The 24,978-nt window shown below is 49.1% G+C and overlaps 1 protein-coding gene across 1 annotated transcript in view; it reads right to left on the bottom strand.

Annotated features, from left to right (window-relative positions):
- GREM1 (gremlin 1, DAN family BMP antagonist) overlaps positions 1–14,371 on the bottom strand; it is an 87,689-nt gene extending 73,318 nt beyond the window's left edge. The window contains exon 1 of the mRNA XM_085627320.1: positions 13,233–14,371. The gene's annotated coding sequence lies outside the window, so the exon portion shown is untranslated. The remainder of the gene's footprint in view (positions 1–13,232) is intronic.
- Positions 14,372–24,978: the final 10,607 nt, after the last annotated feature.

Below are 24,978 nucleotides of genomic sequence, written 5' to 3'. Positions count from 1 at the left end.
TGCTCCGAGCTGCCAGCGCACTGAAAATCATCAACGGAGCATCTGACTCACACCTCTTTATCCACCACCCTGCTAAGCGACGCGCATAACATGCAAACCGCACCTCGGTGGTCCTCACACATGACATGGAAACACTTCCCACACAGGATCAGAAACAAAGACAGCGCCCTTCCAACCACACATCTTACATGGTGTAGCTTGCTACCAATGTAGGCAAGCGCTGCAATGCCGCACACAGGGGTAGCAGGCGCCGGAATAAAGGTGGATCCAACCAGATCCAGCGGCTTTTTTTTTTTTTTTTTTTTTTTTTTTTTGAAACCGTTTATTGCAGTTTATAGAAGTTACAGGTATGGGCCTACAACCACCCGGCCGGCCGCTAGAGCATCAGAAGCATATTACATACATACAGCAAAAAGTCTCTCAGCGGTGCACAGTAGGAAGACAGGAGCGATCAATGGTGCAGGCCTCACCGCTCCATGCCCACAGTACGGTTCCATTTTCTTAACGCAAAACAACGTGAACAAACCACAACCGCAAGGCAACCCGCGATCCAGAGTGACAACACGTGCTCCATAAGTGGGGGATCCAAACCAGCAGCAAAATTCTGAAGAGGGGGACGGGAGTAGATCAGGGACTGGGGGACCGCGCGCCCGCGGCCGAGGGAGGGGCGCCATCTAGGGAGACGGAGCCGGCGAGGCCGCCGGTAGCAGCGGCGGCTCACAAATACCCCCGCCAGCGGCTTTTATTGACCCAGATTGGGGATCCGTCTGGCCCCAGTGAAATATGCTGAATTTGCCCCAGTATAATTTGGCAACACTGAGGCATAAAACAGCAGCGCCCACATATTGTCTGCTTTCCGAAGGAGCAATGTACACGGGACGAGGGGTCTTTCCAATTTTAGATTCCAACTGCGCCCAAAACAAAGAGTGAATTCAAAGGGCCATCAGCCCTCCTTTTGTTTGAGTATAAACAGGGCTGGGAGCTATCTTGAGGCTATCATCTAAACGCCAATGCAATAGAGGGAAAAACAAAGAAGCACAGCTTGTAATCACTTCACAAGCACTTAAGAGAAACTACGATCTTGAGACAGAGTTTTGACTTTGTGTAGTCCCTCTATATAAGAGATATGCATGCACTGTCGGAATGTCAGATGTTTTGTCTGTAACAATTTAAATAGTACTTACTAATTATTTATGTAATTCTTATATATTGCTACTCATCAAAACGTAGGGCGTAGGAGCGCTTATTTTACATGCACACATTATACACTGACAATAAGTCATACAAGTGTGAAAATCAATGTACAGGATGTTACATAAGACAAAAGATGTCATGCTGAAGTCACACATCATCTTTACTGGTAGGGATTTTATGTTCTGAGTGCATGGCCAGGAGCCTCACAAAGTCAGGATTTAAAGACTAGAAGTTGTCGGCACTAATAAGACATTAATACTACCCACAAAAACCCTTTTAAGCACCCTTACAATAACAACAGATTGAGGAAAAGCAATAAGGTTCTAAGCCCATGGCTGCAGTTTACTTGCAGGTCCTTGGTTCCGATCCATAGCTCGCTATGATGTATGAGAAGGATAGAAATTTATGAACTGCAAGTAATAGAAGGATCTCTGACAAAAGCAGTAGCCCACTTACATAAAACAGAACTCTGTCATCTGCATGTTACACAGTGTGCTTTGCTGGAGACTCATTAGCTCTCTGTGCTACTTTGTGACTCAAACCTGTGACTAAGCAAAACACAGATCCCTCCAGCAAGTGCACTAACCCCCAGAGTTACCTTACCATTAGTATTATTCCCGAGATTTACTGGGCAGACAGAGCTCTCTGCTGCAGGTGCTGTATCCCCATGAGATATTTTAAAATGGAGCATTTGCTACCAATTAAGCCAGAACAGGTTTACTGTGAAGTTTCCACGTGTTGCCAATTTCTTTGTGGCAAAGGTTTTAGAAAATAAATGTGTAAGTTGGTTGCCAACTGCTTTTCGTGCAGCTCCCCTCGTGACTCCACCCCCTTTTCTTTTTGTTGCAACGATTTGAGCCCAATTGCTGGAGTAAAGTTTTTTCCAATTCAAACATTGGTGAGTAGAGGTGAGCGAGCCCACAAATTAACAGGGAGAGCCGAGCCAGAGCCGAGCCACGTGTCTGGCTTGGATCTTAGAGCCGGTGCATGAGCCAAGCCCTGAACATGTTTGTTATGAAAATCACCAAATATCACATAATATCTGATAAAGTCTCTTCCAAATTCAAAAAAGTTTATTTCTTTAACATGTAAAAGCTTTAACATTAACACATTACATTATAGCATTGCACTGAAAAGTACTTTATTAAAAGTTTTTAAACATGACTATGAGCCAAGACAATTGTCCTGTAAAACGTGTATGGAGCCTGGATGTACATAGAGCAACATTATAGTCTATTAAATCAAACACAATCAATGTTTGTATAACTGGTTTTCTGAATTCACATATTGGAAAGTTCTTTGGTACGTGATAATGAAGAAAAAAAGCATTTTGGTGAAATAAAGTATTTGCATAAGATCACACAATTTAAGTGGGAAAGCTGCGATTCATTCAGGTTTTCTGTTTTCACTTTGTTTTTACCTCTTTGTGCTGTGTACTGTAGTTATTATATAACGCAAACTCGACCCAAAGCTATTGGAGTGCTTTACACGTGCACCAGTTACATTAAACACGGTCTATCCGTTGATATGGAGATTCAATGATTTGCCCAGAATCACACGACGGTGTGCAGGCGACACAAGATTTGAACCAAGCTCACCCACTTCGAAAATCGGCGGTTCTGGTCGTAAGGCCACATGCAGGGTTCAGTGGGGGAGACAGGCAGAAGCCAGCTGGGCTCATTATGGTCTCTAGGTTCCAACAGGACCTCGAACTGAGCCAGAACCAGACTTCAGCCTCGAGCCTGGCTCGAGCTTTCAGTGGCTCACCCACCCATGTACTGGCTCCTCTTGCCCCCTTCATGCGGACCGCATCTCGCTTCACCCAGGGTTTACCATACACTGTACTTAGAATGACCTTAAATGAACCCGTACCAGTGGTGCCAATCACAGAGACAGCTCTTGGAGGGAAAGGGTAGGGCTGGACCAACGTGTCCGAGCAAGGTGCATTGCGGTAAACGCGAGCTTAGGTCACGGCTCAGCAGTCCGAAACCAGGCCGCACTGTGTCATTTATATTTATTTATTTACGTGTCGGGGTCCCTGCTGGTGTGTGGCAGAGGTCCGCAGTGGCGGCTCCTCCCGTCGCCCTACCGCTTTGCAGCAGTGAAAGAAAGGAAAAATAAAACGATAACTCAAGGTTACTATCATTATTATTATTTTTATGTTTTCCTGCTTCCGGCAGCTTTGCAGGTGGGGGTGGGGCTGCACTGATGACAGAGGAGCAGGGAAGGAGTGATTTGCCCACTCCAAGTGCGCATGACTGCTTGGCCGGCACTCGGGCAGGCCAAACTGTCCTGGGCACTTTGCATGTTCTCCATGCCGGCTGCTTGGCAGCCTGCGCGGAGAACAAGCCCAGGCCCCTAGCCTCTGTCTGAGTGCCGAACCATGGCGCTCAGACCAATCACAAGGCTGCATTGCAGTCTTGTGATTGGCTTAGGGGAACCAATCATAATGCTGAATTCCAGCTTTGTGATTGGCTCAGGGGAGCCTCAGCCTGGGTGCTTCCTGTTTGGAAGACCAGCCAGGATAGAAGACAGCGGGACGACGGAAGAGAGGCAAGGGGGGGGACGTTATTTTGTCCTTTTTTTTACTCCCACTTCCACCCTGCCCCTCCCCACACCGCCTCCCCTGATTGGTGCCGGCCGCTCCTGGAGGTCCAGGCCCAGGCGGGCAACTAGAGCCAAATTTCGGGGGGGGCTGAAAAAGATTTCGGGGGGCTAAGTCTTCCAGCCATAGGCAGAGTGGCTGTAAGAAGGGGTGAAAACACAACAAAAGCCTCATTAACGAGTAAATGGTCTTTTAAAGACCCGTGAAGTACTCTGGTGCGGCTGCATTTAGACGGACGCCAGCCCGCGAGGCTGTCTCAGCCGGGCTGACACATACGAGGGGGGGGGGGGGGGGGGGGGGCTGACGCCCGGTGAGCCCAATGGGTGTTGCGCACCTGTCCAGGCCCTGCCTGGGGTCAGATCGGTGGTGCAGACTGCCATGCATGACACATGCTCCATGGAGATAGAGGTGAACACCTGAGTGTGGCCTGCTACAGCAGAGAAGGACCAAATTATGTGGCAAGTTTGACTAAATTATGCGGGAAGAAAAGACAAATTGTGTCTTAGTGTCATCACATTATTTTAGCATTTTTACATGTTAACACTATCTGGGCAAAGATTTCATATCATTAGTACCACATTGACACCCAAATACAGAAATAAGCAACAGAACCGGGACATATATCAACCTTTACTAAAAAGCCTTCCACTGCACAGCAACTCATGTTTCCTGGTTTGTAGTAACCTTTGATCTGTTTGAGTTAGAATCATTTTATGTAGCAGATGATGGATTATGCGGCAAATGTGGCAAATTCATAATTATGAAACGACTGCAGCTACACAATTGCATAATTCCAGTGTCTCTGTCCAAGGCCAGCTCCACAAGTGAAGTAGTGAGAGCTGGTGTTGGCTAGTCAGCACCTCGGTCACTGGCCATCTTATTCCAGGCCATGACGGTGGCGCCAACCTGAATTATCAGTCCTTAGCACAACCAGACGTCCTGGTTCACAAACATGAGTGTTTTCATGAGCCCTGGCAAACACCAGCAGAAATTAAACACTGAAAATGCCATCCGCCTCATAGATCAAACACTGTCGCCAAAAGGATCCTCACGTGGCAATACCTGGAAGTGCGATAAATGTACACACAGTGGGGAGCTCGGATAGAGAACAGAGGCAGGAAGAGCGGGGACAGTCAGGGTAAAGCTAAGCACTAGAGGCCCTCTTGGCGCTATAGGAGCGGACTTCTCAGCAGAATGATCAATGGTGCTGGAGATGTCCTCAGAGCCACTTACTGTGACTTTCAGAAACTGACAATTTCTTACCAGTCATCTATATTACCCCGTTTCCGTAGTACTCCATGACTAGTGGGGGCGGGGTTGCCTCAACTAGTAGTAACCACAACACACCGCCCCACGCATGGCTCGGATAACTTCCTCCTACGTTGTTAACCTGAACCACTCAATAAACGGGTCTGCGCGCGCTCTGCTGTCTCACTCCTTTCACCTCCACTCCAAGGCCCAGGCACGTGTTCTGTCTAGACTAGACTGAGGCAAAGCCCGTCTGCCGAGATCCCCCGCCCGATTCACCGCTCTCTCCATTGAGAGCTGTACGTCCTGCAGTAAAAGGCGGGCGTAGGACCGACGCATCTGCCCCAAACTGGGCAGAAACGTGTATACGACTCGTCGGATATATGTGTCACCCACCCGTGAAATAAGCTAAGCTTGTAGCTGTTTTTTTCCGTCAAGCTCTGTTCACGGCGCTAACAGGGCGCGATGGTGCACCGCACTCGGCAAAACCTCAACCCCAGGGTGCAACTGGTCATAAATCCGCAGCGCCCAGAGGCCCCAGCTAGGCGCAGCTTTGTGATATCTCACAAAGAAGAGTTCGATGGGAGAGTTTTCCTGCATTTTTCTTTAACATAGAACTTTTATTTGCAGAGTTTTGGTTTACTATCCAGCAATGGGCATTCTCGGGAGAGGGTTTTCATGTTTAAAAATACACCTAAACATGTCGGTAAAGGTCGTGTCCGCCATCTTCGCACGCGCCTCTCTTATCTATAAACGGAGACACAGATCAGACGTGCACTTACACTTTCAAACAGAAACCTGGGTTTATGGTTATTTACGGTGGGGTTCCTACTTGTCGCTGCATTTATACATCATTTTTTGTGTTTTTTTTTGCAGTTTTATAGAGCGCGAACTGGACCTGGTGGTGTTGAAGCGTCAGTTACACTACACAAGGACACGTTCATTCATGTGTTAAGGCAGGGACAGAGTAAGCGATTTGCTCAGAATCACCGGAAGCAAGACTCGCTCCGCCTTGGACACCCCCCCCTTCTCTCCCCAGTGCCCTTAGCAGTGGTCCCAAGAGTGGGGTCTGTACTGAGGGTCTCCCCTGGCCTCGGTCCAGTCTCCTCAATCTCGGAGTCCCTCGCTGTCTTTAAAGCCCGGCCTGGCATGCAGTACATAACTCCTTTTAGGTGCAGTTATACAGTGCTTCGTGCCCCTGGCGAGGAGGCAAGGCACCTTTGCGCACAGTTAGCGTGCTATTACCTGGAAGTGATTTTGTGTACGTGCCTGCGTGTGACATCTCATCTGTTTAATAGTGTTTTAGTGTCGTGTGTGAGGACGCTAGTTGTGCCCATACTGTGTGTTTGTCGTGCCGCACGGCATGCAGGGAATAGTGAGAGATGCTTGTGCCTGGGAGGGCCCGGGTGTTCTCGCGGCGCTGTGCAATTGTGCGCTGCGCGTGCAGTGCCGTTGCAGATGTGCAGCTGTGTTTATGCACCGAGTAGTGCACAGGAGAGTGACAGGCAGCAGCTTGAATGGTGACTTTCCCTCCATGGGCTATTCACCACTGTGTTGTGCGGGCACGCGCATGGGCAATTCACCACCATGTTGTGCGGCACACGGACACGCATGCACAGCAGCGCAGAGTGACTCAAAGTATTGTGGGCCTCATTTATGAAAAATGTGGCATCGCTGCGTGAAAACAGTGATGCACCACTTTTCAGTGCGCCCTCCTTGCAACACCATGGATGCGTCGTATTTACTGTACAGCGTTCCATGTCGCAAGGAGGTACAGATACGTCAGTATTCCTGACGTATCTCTAGGCGCAAAAGTGGCGCATTGCTGGGGTGTACCTGAAAACAGACACAACTCTAGCAAATATGAAAGGGTCTGCGTCACTCCTTACGCCTGCAACACTTCTATTCTGTGCCGGCACGCCCACCCTGTCTACATAATACCTGTCGTAGGTAGCGCAGGGGTACACAAAGTGACGCATCTGCCTAGATGCGTCACTTTGTAAATATAGCATAGTGTGGTGCATATTTTACGCCGCCGCAGCATCACAAAAAGTGATGCAACTGCAGCGTAACAGGCTCATAAATAAGGCCCAGAGGGTCTCATTTATGAGGCCCCTTGCGCTGCCGGAACGTCACTTTTTGTGATGCTTCGGAGGCGCAGGAGCCTGCTCCATATTTACAAGACAGCACTATGCCACTTTTAGCTAAATGTTGCCTGGGAAATATTGTTCCTTTTAATGCAGTTTTCTGCCTTAAAGGGGCGTGCAATGGGTGTTGCTGGAGCAACATCCATGGATTTTTGACACTGCCCCAGATTTACGAGAAATCATAACTGAGGCAGCTCCAAAAACGTATGCCTCGGTGCAAGGGAGGCACAACAGGGAGAAATATCTTTATTTCTCCTCGCTTTTCCACTTTCTGTGTGTGCTGCAGACTGAGGAAAAAGCCTCTTGTGATTGTTTTTGTGCGAGGTTTCCCTTCCTGCAAAAAAATGATAATTCCCGTAACGAGGGCTCCCTTGCACCATGGTGCAAAGGTGCCTGCGTTGGTGCACGGCAGCCCATTGTGCACCAGTGGGGGAGAAAGGACAGGAACATGCCATATCTGATAGATACGGCACATTCCTGCCCTATTCTTTTGCCGTAGGGCAGCGCAGCGAGAAGGCCTGCGGCGGTGGCTCTGCCCTACGGCAAAACCTCATAAATGAGGCCCTAAGTATCCCATTGCTTGCATCTTCTTAGCACATGCAGTAGAATTCATACCGTGCAAGCCAATCAGCTTTCTCAGAAAGCGGGCATTAACTCACAGTAAAGGCCTCCCTTCTGCCACTCGGAATCACTTCATGTCACAAAGATCCACCACCCCGTCAGAACGGGACTCGCAGAGCTTCACTTATCACACTGCCTGTTAATCGACAATACTTAGCAGAATACTAAAGAGATCATTTCATAGCAACATCGATTATTTACAGTGCTTTGAAATTGCAGAAGTGCAGCACAAAGCACTATATAGAAAACGAGCTATTGCGCTTTTTTAAAGGTAATACACAGAAGGAGTTTTCTAAACCTTTCCTACACCCAGAAAGCATGTCTACTCACATTTGTGAATATTCAAGGGGGGGGGGGGGCATCGAGATAAGTCATCTAGGCGCTATGTTTGCTCCCTTGCCTTCAGTATGGGTGACATAACTTGGGCAGGAGGCAGTTGTCTCGTGATAAGGCCCCTAGATCGTTCAACAAAGGCATATTTTGCCCCTGGCAGATTATTTTGCAGTTTGTAATTTTCTTGGGAAGCTCAAGGTGATAACAGTCATTGAAGACACACCAGGGGCAGGGAATCTTTTCATGATAACATTCGCTAAAGTGTGAATTAATTTCCCTTTCACAAACACCCCCTTGACATCCTCGCCCTGCAACCAATCACCGAAGCCATACCCGTCGCAGTCCTGCCAGCTGACCCGCTGAAAAGTACTTTTCTCTCTTCATACCGACATACATCTTAGAACCATTCGAAGAAAGGCACCCAAATATATGATACCGTCATGTGCAACATATCACATACGAAGAGGTATACGTCTGGCTGGCAATACGCTATAGAAACACTCGGTACAGGGACATCTGACTACCCCTTGAACGCAAAAGGGCAATCTTGCAACACCCATCCCTGGGCCTAAGTGAATTAATACTTCGTTTTGACGATTAATTAAAAAACATTGTAATTTGGTGAGAAGGAAACGAACCAATAAGTTATTTACATCGAGAAATAAGGAAACAGAGAACACAAGTGACACACGACACATGTTTAAAATAATCAAACTCATCTTACTTTCACTTCAATCAGCAGACACTGTTAGGTCAGGCGCTTAACAAGCCTCTGGCCAAGAACACACAACCAAGCAACAGCAGGTAAGGGAAGTCCCCGACGCCATAAAAAGGGCGCCTAGAATGAGAAAGTGCTTAGGTGCCAAACTATGGGGCTTATTTACAAGCCCCTTGCGCCACTTTTGCGTCATTTTAACAAGGGGAAAGTGACGCAAAAGTGGAGCAAGGGGCTCGTAAATAAGCCCCTATGTGTGGAAGGCGCTATACAAAGGCTGATTGACAGAGCACAGGCTGGTTTGTTCCGCACCTGATATTTTCCTACGGGCATGTCATGTTTTGAGGTATTAACATTTATTTCAGGGAGCTTTAAGAACTCGCATGTTAGTGTGTCTGATGCGAGAGATAGCGCCTAGTGCGTCCCACAAGCCTCAGCCAACAGGCACGTTTTTCACAAACACTGTGAAAGATCCAGTTGGTTACTGTCTGGGTACAGCTGGACAACGCATCCAGTGCACGCACTGGTCAAGAGTGGTGCCCCCCTCCCCTTACACTCTTGTGATTGTGCATAAACATTCCCTTACTCCACAGGCTGTGAACCGCAGGAGGCTCAGGCACTAACCCGCATCCTACACAGTTGCACTTGGATGTCCATAGGAGAGTGTGTGGGAGACCTTGGAAACTACAGAGCTGAACGCTATAATCCCAGTTCCGGCGCTTGACTGCTCAATTGTGTGACTCTGTGAACATCTGTCCTCAAACTAGGAATAGAAGTAATGCAAACACATAATAGAATATATCTATGCTGTACTGCCCAGTACATGCCCCAGCTCCCAGAGCCCATCACAGACTGATCTGAGTAATCTGGTCTCAACTCGACTTCCAACACCATGACCTTCAAGCTGAAACACCTCATGCTACAATAAAATGGTCTCCATAAAGCGCCGCGCTGCTCACTGGAATCAGATCCGCGCTATTTAGGACGGCTAAAAAAACAGTTCGTGGCCGTGCCGCCCAGGGCTCGCTTTTGGTCCATGAATGGCCCAGTCAGGCAGCGGCACCCCGGACCTGACGCTGATGGCGTCGCTCCAATCACAGAGGCATCCTTCCGTCCGGGTGTGTGCCTCGCCAACCCTTGGCGTGCTCCAGGGTGTGTGTCAGGCCCTGGCACACCTCACTCCTCCGGCTTTATTAACCTTTGCGTTGGAGCTGGCCTCTCCCGATGCCCTCTGCCAGCGGGGCATGTAGGCATTGAACGGAATCCATTCCCCGTGGTCCCTTCGGGTGCCGCTTGGACTCTTGCCCTGCAGTGATGCGAGAGGGGAAGGTTCACTTCTGTGCCATCAGTGTTACCCGGGGGGGGGGGGGGGAGGGGGGGGCAGCAGGTACTGGGACGAGGGCGGCTAATCTACTATTCAATCTCCAGTCCTGAAATATTTTGGAGAAGGTGAAACATTACATATATATTCTAGATCAATGTATACATTATGTAAGTTAGCATCTAAGAGCAGTCTGAGTGGCTGCGACCCCAGGCGCAGCTGGAAGCAAACATTCCGGAATAGTAGGCTGGCCTCTCCTGGTCGACCCACTGAGCTAGCGCCCAACCTATGGGGGCCAGGCGGGGAGGGGTAGCGCTGAAGGATGCCAACAGACCAAGTAGTGCCACGGTGCCCTCTGTCGTCCGTATAGGATAATGTTGATTATTTGTACAGCGCTGCGAAGAATGTTGGTGCCTTAAGCAAAATGACATGTTGCCATGTGCATGCTACCCTTTGGCTAGCCATGGCACCTTTTGTGAAGCTGATACAACCTGGGGTCCGCTTGAGGAAGACAGCAGCAGGGTTGTGAGAGCTGCCCGCAGTGCCTTAAAGTAGCGCCGAACCTGCGCCTTAGATCACCTCTAAGCGCTGAGTTGAAGTTACTCGTCCAATTCTTTTCCATTTACGCAGTTTCTGGCCCTGCTAGTGGAGTAGTCCAGACCGTTTTAAGTCAACCGAGTTATGCAGCGGTGTAAACCCGGCAGCGCTCTAGCTGCTACCAGGCACCAGACTTCACACCGCTAGAAGCTACATGGAACCCATGGATAATTTCTCGCACGTCATCTTCCAATTGGCCATGGCGTGCAGCTGCGCAATGCATGAGTGCATCTACCTTCATTCATTCATTCATCCAATCCACTGTCCATGTTTCCAGCTACCTCTCTTTTCACCTACCTAATATCTATCCATGAGATCCCATTCATCCCCCCATCCTTCCATCCATCTTAAATCAAACCAGAATCCTTCTTCCGTCCCTGCATCCATCAGTGCTCCCGTCCACTCATCATCCATCCATCCATCCATCCATCCATCCATCCATCCATCCATGCGCCCGTCCATCCCTCATCCACCCATCCATCTTAAATCAATCCAGAATCCTTCTTCCGTCCCTGCATCCATCAGTGCTTCTGTCCACTCATCATCCATCCATCCATCCATCCATGCGCCCGTCCATCCCTCATCCACCCACCCTTCCATCCATCATAAATAAATCCAGAATCCTTCTTCCGTCCCTGCATCCATCAGTGCTCCCGTACACTCATCATCCATCCATCCATCCACCCATCCATCCATCTGTGCGCCCGTCCATCCCTCATCCACCCATCCTTCCATCCATCATAAATCAATCCAGAATCCTTCTTCCGTCCCTGCATCCATCAGTGCTCCCGTACACTCATCATCCATCCATCCATCCACCCATCCATCCATCTGTGCGCCCGTCCATCCCTCATCCACCCATCCTTCCATCCATCATAAATAAATCCAGAATCCTTCTTCCGTCCCTGCATCCATCAGTGCTCCCGTACACTCATCATCCACCCATCCATCCACCCATCCATCCATCTGTGCGCCCGTCCATCCCTCATCCACCCATCCTTCCATCCATCATAAATAAATCCAGAATCCTTCTTCCGTCCCTGCATCCATCAGTGCTCCCGTACACTCATCATCCATCCATCCATCCACCCATCCATCCATCTGTGCGCCCGTCCATCCCTCATCCACCCATCCTTCCATCCATCATAAATCAATCCAGAATCCTTCTTCCGTCCCTGCATCCATCAGTGCTCCCGTACACTCATCATCCATCCATCCATCCACCCATCCATCCATCTGTGCGCCCGTCCATCCCTCATCCACCCATCCTTCCATCCATCATAAATCAATCCAGAATCCTTCTTCCGTCCCTGCATCCATCAGTGCTCCCGTACACTCATCATCCATCCATCCATCCATGCGCCCGTCCATCCCTCATCCACCCATCCATCTTAAATCAATCCAGAATCCTTCTTCCGTCCCTGCATCCGTCCATAGGTGCTCCCGTTCACTCATCATCCATCCATGCGCCCGTCCACTCCTCATCCACCCATCCTTCCATCCATCATAAATCATTCCAGAATCCTTCTTCCGTCCCTGCATCCATCCATAGGTGCTCCCGTCCACTCATCATCCATCCATCCATCTGTGCGCCTGTCCATCCCTCATCCATCCATTTAATATCCATCATAAATCAGTCCAGAATCTTTCTTCCGTCCGTCCGTCTGTCCGTTCATCAATCCATCGGTGTGCCTGTCCATCCATTTAACATCCATCTGTGCCCCTGTCGATCCACCCGTGCAACCAGGCATTCATCCACCCATCCTTCCAACCATCATAAATCAATCCAGAATCCTTCTTCCTTCCCTGCATCCATGGTGCTCCCGTCCACTCATCATCCATCCATCCATTCACCCATCCATCTGTGCGCCCGTCCATCCCTCATCCATCCATTTAATATCCGTCATAAATGAATCCTTCTTGCGTCCGTCCGTCTGTCCGTCCATCAATCCATCGGTGCGCTCGTCCATCCATCATCCATCCATTTAACATCCATCTGTGCCCCTGTCCACCCATCCTTCATAAATCAATACAGAATCCTTCTTGCATCTGTCTATCGTCTGTCCATCCATCCACCCATCGATACGTGCGCCTGTCTACTCATCATCCAACCAGCCAACATGCGTCTGTGCCTCCGTCCACCCATCCAACCATGCATTCATACAGCGACCTAGCCATCCACAAATTTACTTATCTTTGATCTATCCATTCATCTATCATCCACCCACCCATCTAACCATGCATTCATACACCCACCTAGCCGTCCACAGATCGATCTATCTATCTATCTATCTATCTATCTATCTATCTATCTATCTATCTATCTATCTATCTATCTATCTATCTATCTATCTATCTATCTATCTATCTATCTATCTATCTATCTATCTATCTCTCCACTCATCAGTTTATCTATGCATCCATCCCCTCCGCCCACCCATCCAGACTCACCTGCTGAGTGTGTAGAGCAGTTTTTCCTGTCTTCTATGCGCTATCCTTAGGGCCGCCTTGAGCTGTTCCTAACTCCTCTGACAGTTGGATATGAGAGGAAGCAGATAGGGACTATGGCTGGGATGTGGGGGCTCAGAGGGTTCGGATCAGCAGAGCCCAGGGCCGAGAGCGTGGGCTCAGGGTGTCAGCCCCGCAGAGCCCAGGGCCAGGAGCGGGGGTTCAGGGTGGCAGCCAGCAGAGACTAGGGCCGGGAGCGTAGGCTCAGGGTGGCAGCCCAGCAGAGACCAGGGCCCGGAGCTTGGGCTCAGGGTGGCAGCCCAGCAGAGACCAGGGCCGGGAGCGTGGGCACAGGGTGACAGCCCAGCAGAGCCCAGGGGTGTGGGTTCAGGGTGCCAGCCCAGCAGAGTCCAGGGCCAGGAGTGTGGGCTCAGGGTGTCAGCAGAGCACAGGACCGGGAGTGTGGGCACAGGGTGACAGCCCAGCAGAGCCCCTGGATGTTCAAGGTGCCCGCCAAGCAGAGCTCTGGGGTGTTGGTTCAGGGTGCCAGCCCAGCAGAGTCCAGGGCCAGGAGTGTGGGCTCAGGGTGTCAGCAGAGCACAGGACCGGGAGTGTGGGCACAGGGTGACAGCCCAGCAGAGCCCAGGGATGTGGGTTCAAGGTGCCAGCCAAGCAGAGCTCCGGGGTGTTGGTTCAGGGTGCCAGCCCAGCAGACTCCAGGGCCAGGAGTGTGGGCTCAGGGTGTCAGCAGAGCACAGGACCGGGAGTGTGGGCTCAGGGTGTCAGCCCAGGAGTGTTGGTTCCGGGTGTCAGCCCAGCAGAGCCCAGCGCCGAGGTTGCTAGCCAGCTCCACGCGCGCACAGCCTGGGGAGGCCCGGTGTCCAGTGCCAGTGGGGCAGCGCCGGGCTGTCTGGACATTTAAATGCCTGCCAGCTGAGAGCGCTGCCCGCGGCTCCCGCTCACCATTGGCCCAGAGGCTCCGAACACTAAATGACCGTCTGAGCCCTATCCGCCCCTTTAACACTTCCTGCAGCTTCCAGCGGGGAGGGGGCGGGGGCTCAGGGGCAGGAGGGGGTTCAGGGGTAAGTGGAGGGAAGCGACTCACGGGAGGGAGGGGCGGGAAAGAACTGAGAGAGGATCAGAGACAGAAGAGATAAAGGTGGAGAGAAAGGGGAGGAGGGCAGGGAGGAGAGGAGAATGGCAGAGAGGAGAGCGAGGGCGTAAGTGAGAGGATGTGAGAGGGAACAGGAATGAGAGGGGGCGAGAAAGAACGGACAAGGAGAGGGCGAGAAAGATAGAGGGTAAACAAGAGGGGAGAGGCACAAAGGGGGACGGAGAGAGGTAAGAGAGGGCAGTGGGGTGAACGGACAGTGGGAGGGAGACGGCTACGAAGAGGGATGAAGGACAGTGAGAGAGGGACAGGGAGTGTGAAGGGAGGACAGGTAAAATGAGAGAGACAGAGAGGGGGCGAAAGACAGGGAGAGAGGGAGTGTGAAGGGAGTAGAGGTAAAGTAAGAGAGAGAGGGGGGACAGGGAGTGTGAAGGGAGAAGAGGTAAAATAAGAGAGTTAGGGACAGTGAGAGAGGGACAGGGAGTGAGAAGGGAGTATGAAGGGAGGAAAGGTAAAGTGAGAGAGAGAGAGAGAGAGACGGGGGAGAAGGGCAGGGAGAGAGGGCTATGGAGTGTGAAGGGAGGAGAGGTACAATAAGAGAGCGAGGGGAGAGGGACAGTGAGAGAGGGACAGGGAGTGTGAAGGGACTATGAAGGGAGGAAAGGTAAAGTGAGAAGGTGAGAGGAAGAGAGAGAGGAGAAGGGCAGGGAGAGGGAGAGTGGGAGAGGGAGTGTGAAGGGAGGAGAGGTAAAGTGAGAGAGAGGGGAGAGGGACAGTGAGAGAGGGACAGGGAGTGTGAAGGGAGTATGAAGGGAGGAAAGGTAAAGTGAGTGAGAGAGAGAGAGAGAGAGAGAGAGAGAGGGGAGAAGGGAAGGGAGAGGGGGACAGGGAGTGTGAAGGGAGGAGAGGTACAATAAGAGAGAGAGGGGAGAGGGACAGTGAGAGAGGGACAGGGAGTGTGAAGGGAGTATGAAGGGAGGAAAGGTAAAGTGAGAGGGTGAGAGGAAGAGAGAGAGGATAAGGGCAGGGAGAGGGAGAGTGGGAGAGGGAGTGCGAAGGGAGGAGAGGTAAAGTGAGAGAGAGACGGGAGAAGGACAGCGTGTGAGGATCAGGGAGTGTGGAGAGATGGGAGGTAAAGTGAGAGTGAGAGTGGAGAAGGGCAGGGTGCGAGGGACAGAGGGTGTGAAGGGATGGGATGAAAGGTAAAGTGAGAGGGTGGGGAGAAGGACAGGGAGAGAGGGAGAGGGAGTGTGAAGGGATGGGTGGTAAAGTGTGAGAGAGAGGGGGGCACAGGTTGTAAGGGTCAGTGAGATTGAAGGGATGGTAGGGAAAGCAAGAGAGAAGGGAAAAGAACAAGGAGAGAGGGCCAGGGGGTGTGAAGGGATGAGAGGTAAAGTGTGAGAGAGAGAGGGGGGAGAAGGACAGTGTGTGAGGATCAGGGAACGTGGAGAGATGGGAGGTAAAGTGAGAGAGGGGAGAAGGACAGGGAGAGAGGGAGTGTGAAGGGGTGGGTGGTAAAGTGTGAGAGAGAGGGGTAGGCACAGGCTGTGAGGGTCAGTGAGAGTGAAGGGATGGTAGGGAAAGTAAGAGTGAGGGGAAAAGAACAAGGAGCGAGGGTCAGGGGTGTGAAGGGATGAGAGGTAAAGTGTGAGAGAGAGAGATGGGAGAAGGACCGTGTTTGAGGGGCAGGAAGAGTAAAGAGATGGGAGGTAAAGTGAGAGAGAGGGGTTGAGGACAGGAAGCGAGGGTCAGGGAGAGTGAACAGTTCGTAGGTGAAGTGAGAGAGAGGAAGATGGACAGGGAGCGAGGGCAAAGGGATGGAAGGTAAAGTGTGAGAGGGAAAAATGGCAGGGTGCAAGGGTCAGGGAAAGGGAAGGGATGGGATGGGAGGTAAAGTGAGAGAGAGGGGTGAAGGACAGGAACCGAGGGTCACAGAGACTGAAGGGATGGAGGGTAAAGTGAGAGAGAGGGGTGAAGGACAGGGAGTGAGGGTCAGGTAGAGTGAAGGGGTGGGAGGTAAAGTGAGAGAGAGAAGAAGGGCAGGGTGTGAGGGACAAAGGGTGTGAAGGGATGGGAGGTAAAGTGAGAAAGAGAGAGAGAGAGAAAGGAGAAGGACAGGGTGTGAGGGGTTCAAAGAGTGAAGCGATGGAAAGTAAAGGGAGAGAGAGAAGAGAAGGACAGGGAGAGAGGGTCAGGGAGAGTGAAGGGGTGGGAGGTAAAGTGAGAGAGGGAAGAAGGGCAGGGTGTGAAGGGATGGGAGGTAAAGTGGGAGAGAGAGAGAGAGAAGGGATAAGGACAGGGTATGAGGGTTTCAAAGAGTGAAGCAATAGAAAGTAAAGGGAGAGAGAGAAGAGAAGGACAGGGAGAGAGGGTCAGGGTTAGTGAAAGGGTAAGAGGTAAAGTGTGTAAAATAGAAAGCTAGGAAGAGGGTAGAAGGACGAGGAGGGGGGACAGGGAGTGAGGGGAAGGGAGAGTGAAGGGATGGGAGGTAAAGTGTGAGAGGGGATAAGGACCGGGAAGGAGGGTCAGGAAGAGTGAAGGGATGGGAGGTAAAGTGAGAGAGGGTCAGTGAGAGTGAAGGTATGGGTGGTAAAGTGAGATAGGGTCAGTGAGAGTGAAGGGATGGGTGGTAAAGTGAGAGAGGGTCAGTGAGAGTGAAGGGATGGGTGGTAAAGTGAGAGAGGGTCAGTGAGAGTGAAGGGATGGGAGAGAAAGTGAGAGAGGGTCAGTGAGAGTGAAGGTATGGGTGGTAAAGTGAGATAGGGTCAGTGAGAGTGAAGGGATGGGTGGTAAAGTGAGAGAGGGTCAGTGAGAGTGAAGGGATGGGTGGTAAAGTGAGAGAGGGTCAGTGAGAGTGAAGGGATGGGAGGTAAAGTGAGAGAGGGTCAGTGAGAGTGAAGGGATGGGAGGTAAAGTTAGAGAGGGTCAGTGAGAGTGAAGGGATGGGAGGTAAAGTGAGAGAGGGTCAGTGAGAGTGAAGGGATGGGAGGTAAAGTGAGAGAGGGGAGAGGGATGGGAACCGGGGGCCACAGAGAGTGAAGGGATGGAAAGTAAAGTAAGAGAGAGAAGGACAGAGAGTGAGGGTCAGGGAAAGTGAAGGGATAAGATGTAAAGTGTGAGAGGGAAGAAGGGCATGGTGTGAGGCACAAAGGGTGTGAAGAGAGAAGAGGTAAAGTGTGAGAGAGAGAGAGAGAGAGAGAAGGGAGAAAGACAGGAAGTGAGGGTCACAAAGAGTGAAGGGATGGAAAGTAAAGTGAGAGAGAGAAGAAAAGGACAGGGAGTGAGGGTCAGGGATAGTGAAAGGATAAGAGGTAAAGTGTGTAAAATAGAAAGCTAGGAAGAGGGTAGAAGGATGAGGAGGGGGGGCAGGGAGTGAGGGGCAGGGAGAGTGAAGGGATGGGAGGTAAAGTGTGAGAGGGGATAAGGACCGGGAGCGAGGGTCAGGAAGAGTGAAGGGATGGGAGGGAAAGTGAGAGAGGGTCAGTGAGAGTGAAGGGATGGGAGGGAAAGTGAGAGAGCGTCAGTGAGAGTGAAGATATGGGAGGGAAAGTGTGAGAGGGAATAAGGACCGGAAGAGAGGGTCAGGAAGAGTGAAGGCATGGAGGTAAAGTGAAAGAGGGGGGAAGCACAGGGAGAGAGGGTCAGGGTGAGTGAAGGGGTGGGAGGTAAAGTGAGAGAGGGGGGAAGCACAGGGAGAGAGGGTCAGGAAGAGTGAAGGGGTGGGAGGTAAAGTGAGAGAGGGGGGAAGCACAGGGAGAGAGGGTAAGGGAGAGTGAAGGGGTGGAAGATAAAGTGAGAGAGGGTCAGTGAGAGTGAAGGGATGGGAGGGAAAGTGAGAGAGGGTCAGTGAGAGTGAAGGGGTGGGAGGTAAAGTGAGAGAGGGTCAGTGAGAGTGAAGGGATGGGTGGGAAAGTGAGAGAGGGTCAGTGAGAGTGAAGGGATGGGAGGGAAAGTGAGAGAGGGTCAGTGATAGTGAAGGGGTGGGAGGTAAAGTGAGAGAGGGTCAGTGAGAGTGAAGGGATGGGTGGTAAAGTGAGAGAGGGTCAGGGAGAGTGAAGGGATGGGAGGTAAAGTGAAAGAGGGGGGAAGCACAGGGAGAGAGGGTCAGGGAGAGTAAAGGTATGAGTGGTAAAGTGAGAGAGGGTCAGTGAGAGTGAAGGGATGGGAGGGAAAGTGAGAGAGGGTCAGTGAGAGTGAAGGTATGGGAGGGAAAGTGTGAGAGGGAATAAGGACCGGAAGCGAGGGTCAGGAAGAGTGAAGGCATGGAGGTAAAGTGAAAGAGGGGGAAGCACAGGGAGAGAGGGTCAGGGAGAGTGAAGGGGTGGGAGGTAAAGTGAGAGAGGGTCAGTGAGAGTGAAGGGATGGGAGGGAAAGTGAGAGAGGGTCAGTGAGAGTGAAGGGATGGGAGGGAAAGTGAGAGAGGGTCAGTGAGAGTGAAGGTATGGGTGGTAAAGTGAGAGAGGGTCAGTGAGAGTGAAGGGATGGGTGGTAAGGTGAGAGAGGGTCAGTGAGAGTGAAGGGATGGTGGTAAAGTGAGAGAGGGTCAGCGAGAGTGAAGGGATGGGAGGTAAAGTGATTGAGGGTCAGTGAGAGTGAAGGGATGGGAGGTAAAGTTAGAGAGGGTCAGTGAGAGTGAAGGGATGGGAGGGAAAGTGAGAGAGGGTCAGTGAGAGTGAAGGGATGGGAGGTAAAGTGAGAGAGGGTCAGTGAGAGTGAAGCTATGGGTGGTAAAGTGAGAGAGGGTCAGTGAGAGTGAAGGGATGTGTGGTAAAGTGAGAGAGGGTCAGTGAGAGTGAAGGGATGGGAGGTAAAGTGAGAGAGGGTCAGCGAGAGTGAAGGGATGGGAGGTAAAGTGATTGAGGGTCAGTGAGAGTGAAGGGATGGAAAGTAAAGTAAGAGAGAGAAGGACAGAGAGTGAGGGTCAGGGAAAGTGAAGGGATAAGAGGTAAAGTGTGAGAGGGAAGAAGGGCATGCTGTGAGGGACAAAGGGTGTGAAGAGAGAAGAGGTAAAGTGTGAGAGAGAGAGAAGGGAGAAGGACAGGAAGTGAGGGTCACAGAGTGAATGGATGGAAAGTAAAGTAAGAGAGAGAAGAGAAGGACAGGGAGAGAGGGTCAGGGATAGCGAAAGGATAAGAGGTAAAGTGTGAAAAATAGAAAGCTAGGAAGAGGGGAGGAGGACGTGGAGTGGGGACAGGGTGCGAGGGACAGCGAGAGTGTAAGGCAAGGGAGGTAAAGTGTGAGAGAGGGGATAAGGACCGAGAGTCAGGAAGAGTGAAGAGATGGGAGGTAATGTATGAGAGAGAGGGGGAGCAAAGGCTGTGAGAGTCAGTGAGAGTGAATGGATGGGAGGGAAAGCAAGAGAGATGGTAGAAGGACAGGGAGTGAGGATCACAGAGAGTGAAGGGATGGGTGGTAAAGTGAGAGAGAGGCATGAAGGGCAGGGAGCGAGGGTCAGGAAGACTAAAGGGATGGGAGGTAAAGTGATGGACAACAAGTACGATAGTGAAAACGTGGAAGAGGGGAGGACACAAGGGGCAGAGAGAGAAGGCCCGATTCACAAAGGTAAGCCTGGACCTGAAGTCTAAGTTTAAGTTCAAAATACAAAGGAGGAGCCCAAATTAAGAGGATAACCTCTCAAAAACCACAGAAAGGAATCAATATTTTATAACATTTTTTTCATTTTTTTATTCATAAAAATATAAAGTTATTGATAAATTTTTCTATTTTCAAATACATAATTCCATTTTACATTCAGAAATATTCATGTGTAGCCCGCTATTCGTCAGGCTACGATCAACAAGGCAATACAAATTACGAAATACAAAAAAACAAAGAAACATATAAACAATAACAGTCAGTACAATATTTCAGACAGAATAATATACAAATGTATAGACAGTACAATGAATAAACATAAAGAACAAACAAGCAGATACGCCAATCAACAGGTATGCCGACGCGCGTTTCGGAGCCTTCCTTCCTCAGGGCGTTGATGGCAATTCAAAGGACAAGCATAAATTCAACTTAATTATAACAAGTCGAAGAATAATTCAATGGTAACTGAAAAGAATAAACTTTTTGTGCCTCGTGAGTCTTGTCTGTGGAAGAAGAGAGACCTATGTTATCCATAAATGTAATAAAATATATAAAAAATACCACTATACTTCAAGGTAGCCAGAACACAAGGGAGAGTTAGAGAACAAAACAGATGGAAGGAGAAAAAGAATGGAAAGATTTCTAGTTATAAACAGGAAATCAAGAACAAAAGGCTAGGGGAAATATTCAACAGTCTAGGACCATGAGTGGGTGGCAAGTGAGAGTATGTAGACACCTGAACGTGTAATCCCAAAAGAAAATGAGTGATGTAAAAATATAATACACACTTGTAAACATCAGAAGAGGTCTCACGACCAAAATGACCAAGAATGGGGTAGGCGAGGAATATCCCAAGGTCACGGTACCCCAAGGGTGCCCAATGGGAAGCTTATAGATCCCTGAGCTATTTCCTGTTCGGCAGTGTACATCCAAGGGCTAGAAAGAAAAAATATATATCTAGATGAACCTAGGAGAACCTTCATAACTCCTAAGCCTTAAGAAAATGTAACAAATGCAACTAGCCGATTATTACAGCCCATATAATGGAAGTTCAAAAATAAGTACATAGAACTTACATGGAACAATAGAGTGATTCACAAGGTGGTAGTGGCTACTGTTAGCACAGTCCAGATCCTAATGGAATCGATAGAAGCCGTCTTGCTTTAATTATGATCCAGGGTCAGTCTTTGTTTACATTAATCTGTAAAAAAGCGGGAACGCGACAATGCTCCTTAGAATGACAACAGTAACTGAGGACCAGAGAATAGAACTCCAGGTAAAGTATAAACGCAAGACGTAGTTAAATTCAGTCTAATGATAGTAGCCTAGATAGCACCTCACCAGGCAAAGTAGTTTACGTGTATATGGCCATAGGATGCTAAGAGGTTCTATAAAATCACTATTACTTTACAGTGGGTAGATCACTTAAGAATACAAGGTTGTAGCCCAACCCGTTGTTACCACGAGAACCAAGAAATGGTAGTCTATCATATATGAAGGATAGTAGAGGGAAAAACCAGTGCTGAGGGAGATTCTATGAAAACGAGCACTAATGAACCAGTACTGGACTAACTATCAGCAAAAGGAGTTCAGAAGCTACAGGGCATCCCAGATACTTGCGCAAACTTACTTGGCAGAATAAAGTTCGGAGATAAATCATGGGTTCCTGAGCAGTGGCCTCTCTGTATCCCCACCGCCAATTCTAGCGTGACTCAAGTGAGTGTGCTTCTTAAATACTTAAGGTATAGCTCAAAATGGGGTGGGGGAGGGGGTTAAAGGACGAAATTGTTCTCACCTGATGGTAGTTAGAGAACTCAGTAATCCCGTGATTGTAGGGCTATTAGCCTCGAAGCATAAGCTAGCGGTGGCTGCCATCTTGGAACGGGGTATCGGGTCGAAGGGCCCAATTACTAAATCGATGTACTAAAATGTCCAGGGAAATGACGGTAGTGAAAGTTCTAGTCAGGAAGGATTCTTACCTGATAGTGCTTAAAGGACTCTGTGGTTCCGATGTAGTAAGAATTTTTTACCTCAAAAAAACAAGCTAACGGCGACCGCCATTATGGAACAGACAATCAGGACGGGAGCCACAAAAACTAAATGGATAAACCAAAGAGTTGTGAGACATAGTAGAAATGCGGATCATAGTCGAAAACGGGCGCCATATTATAATGGGAAAAACAATGGTTCCCCGGTGCCGGCAAAAGAAGGAAAAAGCCTAAACATGAACCCGCTATTAGGGTAATAAGGGACCAATGTAAATATAGCTAACAATAGATCCTCATAAAGTAATCCTCTATACGTAAGGTAGACTCTATAGGGGGTAGACTGATTATATATGTAACGAACAAATGCTGCATATCCTAAAAAAAAGGAGATAACACTCCACGATCAAAAATAGGGTAAAAAATCTACCAAAAGATAAAAGGTAGAGGCTGAGTATATATAGTACCGGGTATCACTGAGGATCCGGATCTCAATAGATCGCGTTTTCCCAGGGAAGGCTTTCATTAAGACCATTTTCAAATGTCTGAAGGGTAAAAATCCAGAAGACTTCTCTTTTTCTTCTGTATGCTTCAGTGTTATGATCAATGGGTATTTTAACGTGTTCCAAAATAAGCCATTTTAGATCTTTAATCAGATGCTGTCTCTCAAGCCAGTGTTTGACAAGGGGAGCTCCTGAACGTTTGGTGTTAATGGAAGATTTATGCTCGCAAAAACGAACACGCATCTCTCTGCTTGTCTCCCCCACATAGCCTTTGCCACAGGGGCACAGGATTAAATAAATAACGTTGGTCGTCCTGCAGTTAGACATTTCATTGAAGGAGAAAGTCTTTTTGCCCCATTTAAGGATCGGAGTAGTTTTGACAAATGGGCATGCCTGGCATCCACCGCACTTGTGGGTGCCCAGGACAGGTTTAGAACCCATAATGGAACGCTGGACCAAAGGGTTTCCAATGGGCATCATAGATTTAACCAAGATGTTTCTCAAATTTCTGTTCCTTCGAAAGGCAAAAATCGGTTTGGGAAGATCTTTCTGTTGATTACCAGAGTTAAGAATATGCCATGAAGAGTTGATTGCTTGGCGTAGTTTGTTGTTGAAAGTCGAGTGCTTGGTAACACAGACCAATTTCTCTTGTGAACTTTTGCTTTTGGGAGTCAAAAGAGTGTCACGATTATAGTATTTTGCCCTTTTGTAGGAATCCTTAATAATCCTATAAGGATATCCTCTATTTCTCAATTTCTTTTTGAGGGTCTCCGCGTGTTCTTCAAAGGATCGCATACAGGTACAGTTCCTGCGGAGACGCAGGAACTGGCTAAAAGGGATACTGTCTTTTTGACTGCGCGGGTGGAAACTGTGATATTGCAGCAGAGTATTACGGGCCGTTGGTTTGGTGTATAGAGATACTTCAATATGATTTTCAATGGCCTCTATCCAAATATCCAAAAACTCAATTTTTTCATTGCTAGTTTTGGATGTAAACTTCAAGTGCGGGTCACAAAGGTTAATCCAAAGGATGAATTCAGAGAGTTGCTCATCCATCCCTCTCCAGATAAAGAAGATGTCGTCAATAAATCTACAATAATGAGTGATATTCTCCGAGAATGGAGCCACTTCATTATATATAAATCTTTTCTCAAACACCCCCATATATAAATTTGCCACATTAGGAGCACAAGCGGCTCCCATGCTGATGCCCAATGTCTGTTTGTATACAGTACGGTCAAATTCAAAATAGTTCTCATTGAGAACAATAGCCAAGCATTCCAGGATGAAGAGATTGTCCAGATCATTCGTGTCCTCAGTTAGGACACTCCTAACGGCTTCCAAAGCCCCAGTAAGAGGTATATTAGAATAAAGGGCCTCGATATCCATGGAGACCATGATATCCGTGAGGGGATTAAATTCGATGCCCTCTATTTTGGAAATAAGATCTCCCGTATCCCTCACAAAAGCTGGCAGGTTGCTGACTAAAGGAGCCAAATACACATCCACAAATTTTGAGAGGGGTTCAGTCAATGAACCAATAGTTGAAACAATAGGTCTGAATGGTGGCCTGAAGTCTGAGGGCCCAATTCACAAAGGTAAACTTAGACTAAGGGGCAAAGGATAGGACAAGAGGAAGTGACTAGAGGATGGGGAAAAGAAAAAAAGTGAAGAATAGGAAGAACAGAAAAGATGGTAAGAAGACAAGAGGGGGGGGGAAGGGAGGGATAAGGAAAGGTGAGGGAAAGATAGAGAAGGAAGATTGAAAGCTTATAGAAGCCTAGGGAGAGAAGGGGTGAATGAAAGAATGAAGAAAGGGTCACGCCCCCACAATGTGGAACGACCTACCGCTGCACATCATGGCCGCTACCTCCCTTCTTAAGTTCCACAAGAAGCTGAAGACCCATCCCTTCAAATAAAGAGTGTGGCCAGGCTCTTATCTGCTCAGAGCGAGGATGCCCTCCCGGGTGATATCGTGCTCTGCAAATACACATAGCATAACATGACAACACAACAGATGATCACATAACATAACACAACACAACAGTCTTACCTTTAGAGATCAGATTAACAAACTCCCCTCTGGCCTCTTCTTTCTCCTACAGACCTTGGGAAACATTCTTCCTTTGAATCCCTACGATCTGTGGAAATCAGTGGTGATTGCTTTGGTATTGTCCAGGTTGGACTATTGTGATGCCCTCTATGAGGGCATTCAGCAGCGTTTTCTAAATCAGCACCACCGTTTGCAGAACCCAGCAGCCCTCCTCCTCAAAAACATTCCTAAATATCAATCCGTTTCTCAGGCCTTCGTGGTGCTCCTCTGGCTTCCTGTCAAAAACAAGTTACCTTTGCATCTCTCTGTACAGCACATAAACGCCTTCATGGGAGGGGCCCAGTGCGTCTTAGGAAAGGTTCACGTGGTGCCCCCGAGGAGACATCTGCATCCAGCTGTACTGAAAACATGTTCCATTCCTACATGCAACAAGGTGTGGTGGGTGGCAGGAGCCTCGTCTACTGCACATGTAAATTGTGGCATAAACTCCCTCGGGAGCTTA

This window comes from Triturus cristatus, chromosome 9, assembly GCF_964204655.1.
Source record: "Triturus cristatus chromosome 9, aTriCri1.1, whole genome shotgun sequence".
NCBI classification, from domain to species: Eukaryota; Metazoa; Chordata; class Amphibia; order Caudata; family Salamandridae; genus Triturus; species Triturus cristatus.
The sequence above is the reverse complement of the archived record's forward strand: the minus strand, read 5'-3'. Positions and strand labels throughout refer to the sequence as shown.